Source organism: Rhineura floridana, chromosome 5 (genome assembly GCF_030035675.1).
Source record: "Rhineura floridana isolate rRhiFlo1 chromosome 5, rRhiFlo1.hap2, whole genome shotgun sequence".
Taxonomy (NCBI): Eukaryota; Metazoa; Chordata; class Lepidosauria; order Squamata; family Rhineuridae; genus Rhineura; species Rhineura floridana.
Genome location: NC_084484.1, coordinates 90,446,951 through 90,454,201, shown reverse-complemented (window position 1 = coordinate 90,454,201; position 7,251 = coordinate 90,446,951). Strand labels below are relative to the sequence as shown.

Sequence of the window (7,251 nt, the reverse complement as noted above, 5' to 3'; positions counted from 1 at the left end):
CAAAGGGCCTTTTTCCACATACAGCCCGCGTCTCCGCACCGTATAAAAAATGCACAAAATCTGCGCCGCGGGTAAAGCTGACCCTTCCCTTGGTTAAAATATCAACTTTAATTCTTACACTCCTGCTCTAATGATTTAGATGAAATATTTTCCTGCGTAAATCCCCTTGAAGTTACAGCCCCAAAGTTACGTAGGTGCGGCGGGGAAGGACACAAGTGTGGATCCGATCGATTAGCCGAAAACTGCAGCCTTAGCCTACCTAAGCATCCCGGCTTCTCCTGCTGCGGGTGGGCTCTCAGGCCGGATTTGTGTACAAGCGGACTTGCACCAGGGGGTTGGAAGCAGCCAAATTGTGGCGCCGGTGGCTGCAACTCAACAAGGCAGAAGCAATGCGAGCAATGAGCCGACTAGCCGAGATAGCTCTAGGGTAGCTGAGTCCGCCGCCTTTTCCGAGCAGGCGCCAAGAATCATTTGCAGGAGAGAGACATGCAAATCAGATTGTGTTGATTTGCGACAGTGCGCGCTAATGTGCCACATTTTTTTTTGTTCCTCGTAACAGAAGGAGAGCTAATCATCCTTCCCACCTGATCGGAATGAATAACAAAAGCGCCTTTCCTTCCTGCATCAAGTTTTCAAGCGGAAAGTTATATATATACAGTATATCCTTCAGGAGGCAGCTCACGAGTCTTCCCCCGGTTTTTTTTTTCTGGCTGCAGCAACTTAATTGGTTGATTGCAGAGCCACTTCTGTTTCAATTACTTTTGATTGATTCCCAGGTCTGTGTCAGCCTTTCAGTGCACCCGACATCCTAGGAACAAATCTGTAGCAGCTGAAGATGAAAATAGCTTCCCCTGGCACTTAGGATGAAAATTCAGGCCTCGCCTCAGAACGTGAGGGCCGCGCCTGGCCTTTCTGACAAATAAACGGGGCCTCGGGTCAGTTAGAGCTGCTGATCATGGTCAAGAGCCTTGCCTACTTCGCAGTCTCGTCACTAGCTTGTTGCAAAAACGAGCTTAATCCGCTTTTCTGATTGCCTTCCTTCCTTCCAAAAGTGCCAGTGGCCAATTTGGGCTTCAGGTCGGTATTCAGCAGCCCAGAGGCCTGCGGGTAATGCACTTTACCTATTGTCTGTGTTGCGGCAGTCGGGAAAGCTGCTTTTGGCATACTTAATATTGTTATTTTCTCCCCAGTTACCCTTTATCTAGGGCAAATTTATAAGATTATTTTTGTTTGTCAAAAAGAGCCACCTTCAAACTAGATATGCCACTAATTGTGTGAATGCACATTTTAAATATATAGATAGAGGAGAAGCCTGTAAAGCCTGAGGACCAATACGGATGGGGAGGGGATGTTTAGCTCCCTCTCTCCCTGCCACAGTCGCTACTAAAATCTCCCTGATGCTGCGGTTCACATTTCAAGCCAAGCCATAGACACAAATTTATTTGATTTATATCCTGCCCCTTCTCCCAGCTGGAGCCCAGGGCAGCAAAACACTAAAAACACTTTAAAACATCATAAAAACAGATTTTAAAATACTTAAAACATATTTTTTAAAAGCTTTCAAGACAAAGGTTAAAAACATATTTTTTTTAAAAAAAGGTTTAAAAACTAGCAGACACAGACTGGGATAAGGTCTCAACTTAAAAGGCCTGTTGAAAATGCACCCTTAAAATGAAAATAATGCCTTAGGAGAGATGATGTGGCAAGGAGAAAGGCTTCTCTAGCTTGGCCCAGATAATATGTGTGTGTGTGTGTGTGTGTGTGTGTGTGTTACTACAATCCCACCTAGCCTTTGTGGTATGTTTACAACTATATAGGTTGAGCAGATAGTAAACCAAGCACTTATGTAAGTAGTCCTGAATCCCAATATCCTAAAAAAGCTACTTCTGTTAGGGAGAAACGGCTGTCCCAGTTAGGTCCTGCACTACTGCGTGACTTCTTAAAGTTATTTTACAAAAATGACCCAGGTTCCTACAGCAGGCTGCGCATCTTCATCATAATCATTACTATTATTAACTATTAGCATAGTGCAGAGGTGGGGAACAGGATCTGGCCAAGAGGCCGGATCCTGACTTCCTCACCCGCTGCAGACGATTTTGACTGGTGCATAGGGCATCCCACCTTGACAACTGGCTCACATCAGCGATCACAAACAAACTTCTTTGCGGATGTAGCTCAAGCCTTTGACTGCTTACAGTGGAATACCTTTTAGCTTAGGCTGGCAGTGCAAAGGGATACTTGCCCTTACAGCAAGCCCTGAGGAATTGATCTCATGAGCCAAATTGGAACCATGTTTCTATCATACTGGAGATCCCCCTTCTCTGGTCCTGTATAGCATTTTCAAGTGTTCAAATTATTCCATACCTAGTTGTAATCCTTTCAAAAACCCTGTATGGTTAGTATTATTATCTCTCATATTACAGGAGTGAGGCTGAGAGAGAGTGGCTTCCCTCGGTCAGTCTAGTGCCTTAGCCACTACATTGCATCAGCTCTCCAGCCTCATAGTTGCAGCATGTGAGGGCATCGGAGACCAAGGGAGATTGAAGCAATGCCCCCTCCAAACAAAACAAGACACCATGCACCAGGGATGGTGGACCAGGGGGGTTGGACCTGATGGCCTTATAGGCCCAACTCTACTATTCTGTGATATTGCTAGGTACGTAAAAGATTTAGGGCACAGGTCTATGGCACTAATTTGCATAAAATGTGATTTTTTAAATATATGTATAGATACAGATTTAGGCTGCATTTTGGGGGTAGGAATCTGTGGCTGACAGGGCGTACTCTGAACTGGGGGGCAGTGCACTGTATGTGGATTGAACCCTCCCACCCACTGTCTGTTGGCAAGAACTGTTTATGTGCATATTAAAAACCTAGGTACCTCTGGGCAAATTAAGATGGCAGGTGGCTGGCATCTGTCAGTGCATCCAGTCTACCTGTAAGCCAAATAACCCAAATAAATAAGTAAAGCTTTACAAAAGGAGAGAAAGGGTAGAGGATCCTGTGTCCCAAACAAAAGACCTGGGGCTTGGGCCCAGGCAGTGGTAGTGGTAGTGGGTGCCCATTTAAGCTGGTGGGATGGAGGTAGGATCTTTCACATAAACCATTTGTCTCACACATGCATATACATCCAGGTATGTGTACTGTCACCTGACGCTGGCTCACACTCCTTAACCACATACCTAGTCACACAGTTGCTTTACACAAGTACACAACCCTGACACACATTTTCTCACATAACTGATACTGCTGTCACACATTCCTGACACACATACCCTCTTTCTCACTCACATGCAATCTCTTTCTCCTAACACCAGTACACACTCCTGAAACACTCTCAACTTTCTCTGTCTCTTTATCTTCCTCTCTCACATACACAAAAGGAGGAGAAGCTAGGGGCTGGGAGGGGGAAATGAATAGTGCTGGGTGAAGAGAGCATTTCTGTGCTTCCCAGTGAGGAAGGAAGGAAGCCATTTTCTCACAGAAGCAAGCCAGAGGATCTGCTCAGGGAACTTTTCTCCATGAGCAGATTGCATGGATTCCTCTGTACTTCAGGGTGAGAAAGAGAGCCCCTTTCTTACTGAGTTACACAGAAGCAAGGCAGAGTATCTGCTAATAGGGGAAGAGGGATCTCTCTGCCTCCTCCTGTGAGGCCTGTTCCCTGCCTCCACAGGATATTTTGTAAAAAAAGAAAAAGCCCAGGGCACCAGGGAATACCAAAGCCAGGAAGAGAAGGCAGCTGTGGCTACTATCCCTCATCCCTAAGTGTTCAAAAGTCACTCGGTGTTTATTGGGGCCAATACAGGACTACAGGAAGACACCTCCTTCCTCATTCTGAGAACACTGCCCAGCAAGTGAACAACACTACACATGCCCACAGATCGTATTCTGATTGGCTATGGGTGGCCATAGTCCCATTCTGTTTCCTTCTTTAATTTGACATGTTCTTTTTTGTAAATGCAAATACTACAACTGGCTGTACTGACAAAAAAAGTGCGAGGTGGCAAAACTCAGTTCTGAGGGACCAGGAGCCCTAGTAAAATGCAAAAATAACATATGTTGTAGGTATGTGTTTCCTTTGTTTCTTCCCTGGAGACGGGGTGGGACCCTGACCATAGTGATGGCTTGCAATTGGCTCGAGGTTTAAAAGACTTTGTTGTTGTTATGAGCCTTCAAGTCGATTACAACTTATGGCGACCCTATGAATCAGCGACCTCCAAGAGCATCTGTCATGAATCAACCTGTTCAGATCTTGTAAGTTCAGGTCTGTGGCTTCCTTTATGGAATCAATCCATCTCTTCTTTGGCCTTCCTCTTTTTCTACTCCCTTCTGTTGTTTCCAGCATCATTGTCTTTTCTAGTGAATCAGGTCTTCTTATGATGTGTCCAAAGTATGATAACCTCAGTTTCATCATTTCTGCTTCTAATGACAGTTCTGGTTTAATTTGTTCTAATACCCAATTATTTGTCTTTTTTGCAGTCCATGGTATCTGCAAAGCTCTCCTCCAACACCACATTTCAAATGAGTTGATTTTTCTCTTATCCGCTTTTTTCTCTGTCCAACTTTCACATCCATACATAGAGATCGGAAATACCATGGTCTGAATGATCCTGACTTTGGTGTTCAGTGATACATCTTTGCATTTGAGGACCTTTTCCAGTTCTCTCATAGCTGCCCTCCCCACTCCTAGCCTTCTTCTGCTGTCTTGACTATTGTCTCCATTTTGGTTAATGACTGTGCCGAGGTATTGATAATCCTTGACATGTCCTCATTGTCAACTTTAAAGTTATATAAATCTTCTATTGTCATTACTTTAGTCTTTTTGATGTTGAGATGTAGTCCTGCTTTTGTGCTTTCCTCTTTAACTTTCATCAGCATTCTTTTCAAATCATTACTGGTTTCTGCTAATAGTATGGTATCGTCTGCATATTTTAAATTATTGATATTTCTCCCTCCAATTTTCACACCTTCATCTTGGTGCAATCCTGCTTTCTGTATGATATGTTCTGCGTACAGATTAAACAAATAGAGTGATAAAATACACCCCTGTCTCACACCCTTCTCTATTGGGAACCAATCGGTTTCTCCATATTCTGTCCTTACAGTAGTCTCTTGTCCAGAGTATAGGGTGCACATCAGGGCTATCAGATGCTGTGGCACCCCTATTTCTTTTAAACCATTCCATAGTATTTCATGATCTACACAGTCAAAAGCTTTGCTGTAATCTATAAAGCACAGGTGATTTTCTTCTGAAATTCCTTGCTCCGTTCCATTATCCAGCGTATGTTTGCGATATGATCTCTGGTGCCTCTTACTAGATTGACTGATTTGAGAGGATTGATAGGAAGAAGCTGGAGAGAGAAGACTCTAATTTACCTACCTAAAATGAAAGCATGTAAACATTGTGGAGGACAGAGAGGACCCAGAATTCTAATAGGATGGTGACCCAGTCATTTTAAGTGAGAAACCTCCACTGGGCCCAGGCCCACCCCCTAACAATGCTCCTTGCATTTATGTAGCCATGAAGAAAGTAGGACTCACAATGAGCTCTAGTAAGTAGTTGCCAAATTTCCTTTGTTGAGGCTGGTTGCATTCTTTTGACTAGTCATGAGCCTTTACATGAAGCCAGACTTCTAGGCAGAATGATTGCTCCCCCACAGGATGCTTCCTGGATTGAGTGTGAAATTGACACCATGTCCTTCTGCCTTATTTGTTCTGTCTGTTGTACTCCTTTTCATGTATTTAGCCTCATCTCCCCACTTGACACTCTAGTCTAGAGGCTAAATTTGGCATGATTTCTTTACCCCAGCCCTAAGTCTGGCTCCTGAATGTTCCTGATCTGGCATGAATATTTGACTTTTGAATCCAGTCTGACCACATCTGGCTTTATATGCCTTGGGCAGCTTCAGCAACTTGCCCTGGACTGTACTCTGCATGATAACTATTTTGTTCAGCCTCTGCAGATTGGCTTGAGCTGTGCAAAGTGTTCCATGTACTCTGGTGTCTTCCCCTGCTATTGAGCTCAGACAGATGCGCCTGGAAGGCCTGGTTTCTCATTCAGGTAATGTGTTCTCCTAGAGAGACCATTTTAAATGATGTAATGAAATCTTTCCTTCCTAGAACAGTCAATTAGAGTAACTGAGTGTTTGGAAAAGGCCTTCCCCTCACTTGACTCATCATAACCTTTGAATTGGAAGATCAGCCTGCTGGCTGAGCGCTTCCCATTTATAACAAGCACAAAAGGTACTGGACTAAGTATATGAACTTGAAAATCTTCCTCTTGCTTCACTAGGTCTCAAGAAAGCCCAAGTTAAAGGTAGGTCTCAATGACAGTCCAGCAGTGCTCCAGTAGAGGTTCTCACACTGTAATCTGTGGCTTCATTCAGGTGGTCAGTGGGAAGGTTGTTAAATATCTGTATTTGGTCCTCCACTTGATTTCTCTCTTGCACCCCCAGTCCCTGACGAAGCTAGGGCCAGGTTAACAAACAGGCTAAGAAATCCCTGGGTTAGAGCCTGTAATTCTCATAAATGTGTTTGGGGCAATCTACAGAAACAGGCACATCCACTGTGTTAGACTCTAGCTAATATGAGTTATGCACATGCTTTGAACTGTAGAGCAATTTTTTTTATTAAGTGTAGTTTGCTGAGACTCCCCCCCCCACTTTTGAAGTGATTGATTGGGGTAAGGGGTGGGGAGTATGAGAACCACTGCTGTAAGAGGTTCCGTTGTCAGTGCAGGCCTCTGCTGAGATTGCTCTGCGAAGTTGACTTTATTCCATACAGATCTCTTCACCTTTACCCTCCTGGCCTGACACCCCAGCCCTAAAGGCAACCTTTGTCATGGGTCTAAACCTACTAGCTTACAGCCCACTTGTCTATAGATAACTGTCTCAGTTGTTTGTGACAGTTTGATGCCTTGAATTAAAGAAAATAATTAACTTCCAATTGACAAAAGTTTTCTTGATTAAATATCTAGCAGTGTTCTTCAACCTTGGGCCCCCAGATGTTGTTGGACAACAACTCCCATTATCCCCAATCAGCTTAGTCAGTGGTCAGGGATGATGGGAATTGTAGTCCAACAACATCTGGGGGCCTAAGGTTGAAGAACACTGAGCTAGCTGATTCTTACTTGTTACAGATGATCTCAATCTAAATAGTATAGTGTAGCTGTGGGGTAATAGGTAATCTTGTTCTTTCCTCTAACCTTCAGTTGATGGGTTGGGACTCACTACTGGGTTGCAACCTGATCTA

General features: G+C 44.0%; 1 long non-coding RNA gene across 1 annotated transcript in view; it reads left to right on the top strand.

The window, feature by feature from the left end:
• The first annotated feature begins 680 nt into the window (after positions 1–680).
• LOC133385863 (uncharacterized) overlaps positions 681–7,251 on the top strand; it is a 28,350-nt gene continuing 21,779 nt past the window's right edge. The window contains exons 1-3 of the long non-coding RNA XR_009762983.1: positions 681–1,077; positions 2,424–2,656; positions 6,293–6,316. This is a non-coding gene — a long non-coding RNA (uncharacterized LOC133385863). The remainder of the gene's footprint in view (positions 1,078–2,423; positions 2,657–6,292; positions 6,317–7,251) is intronic.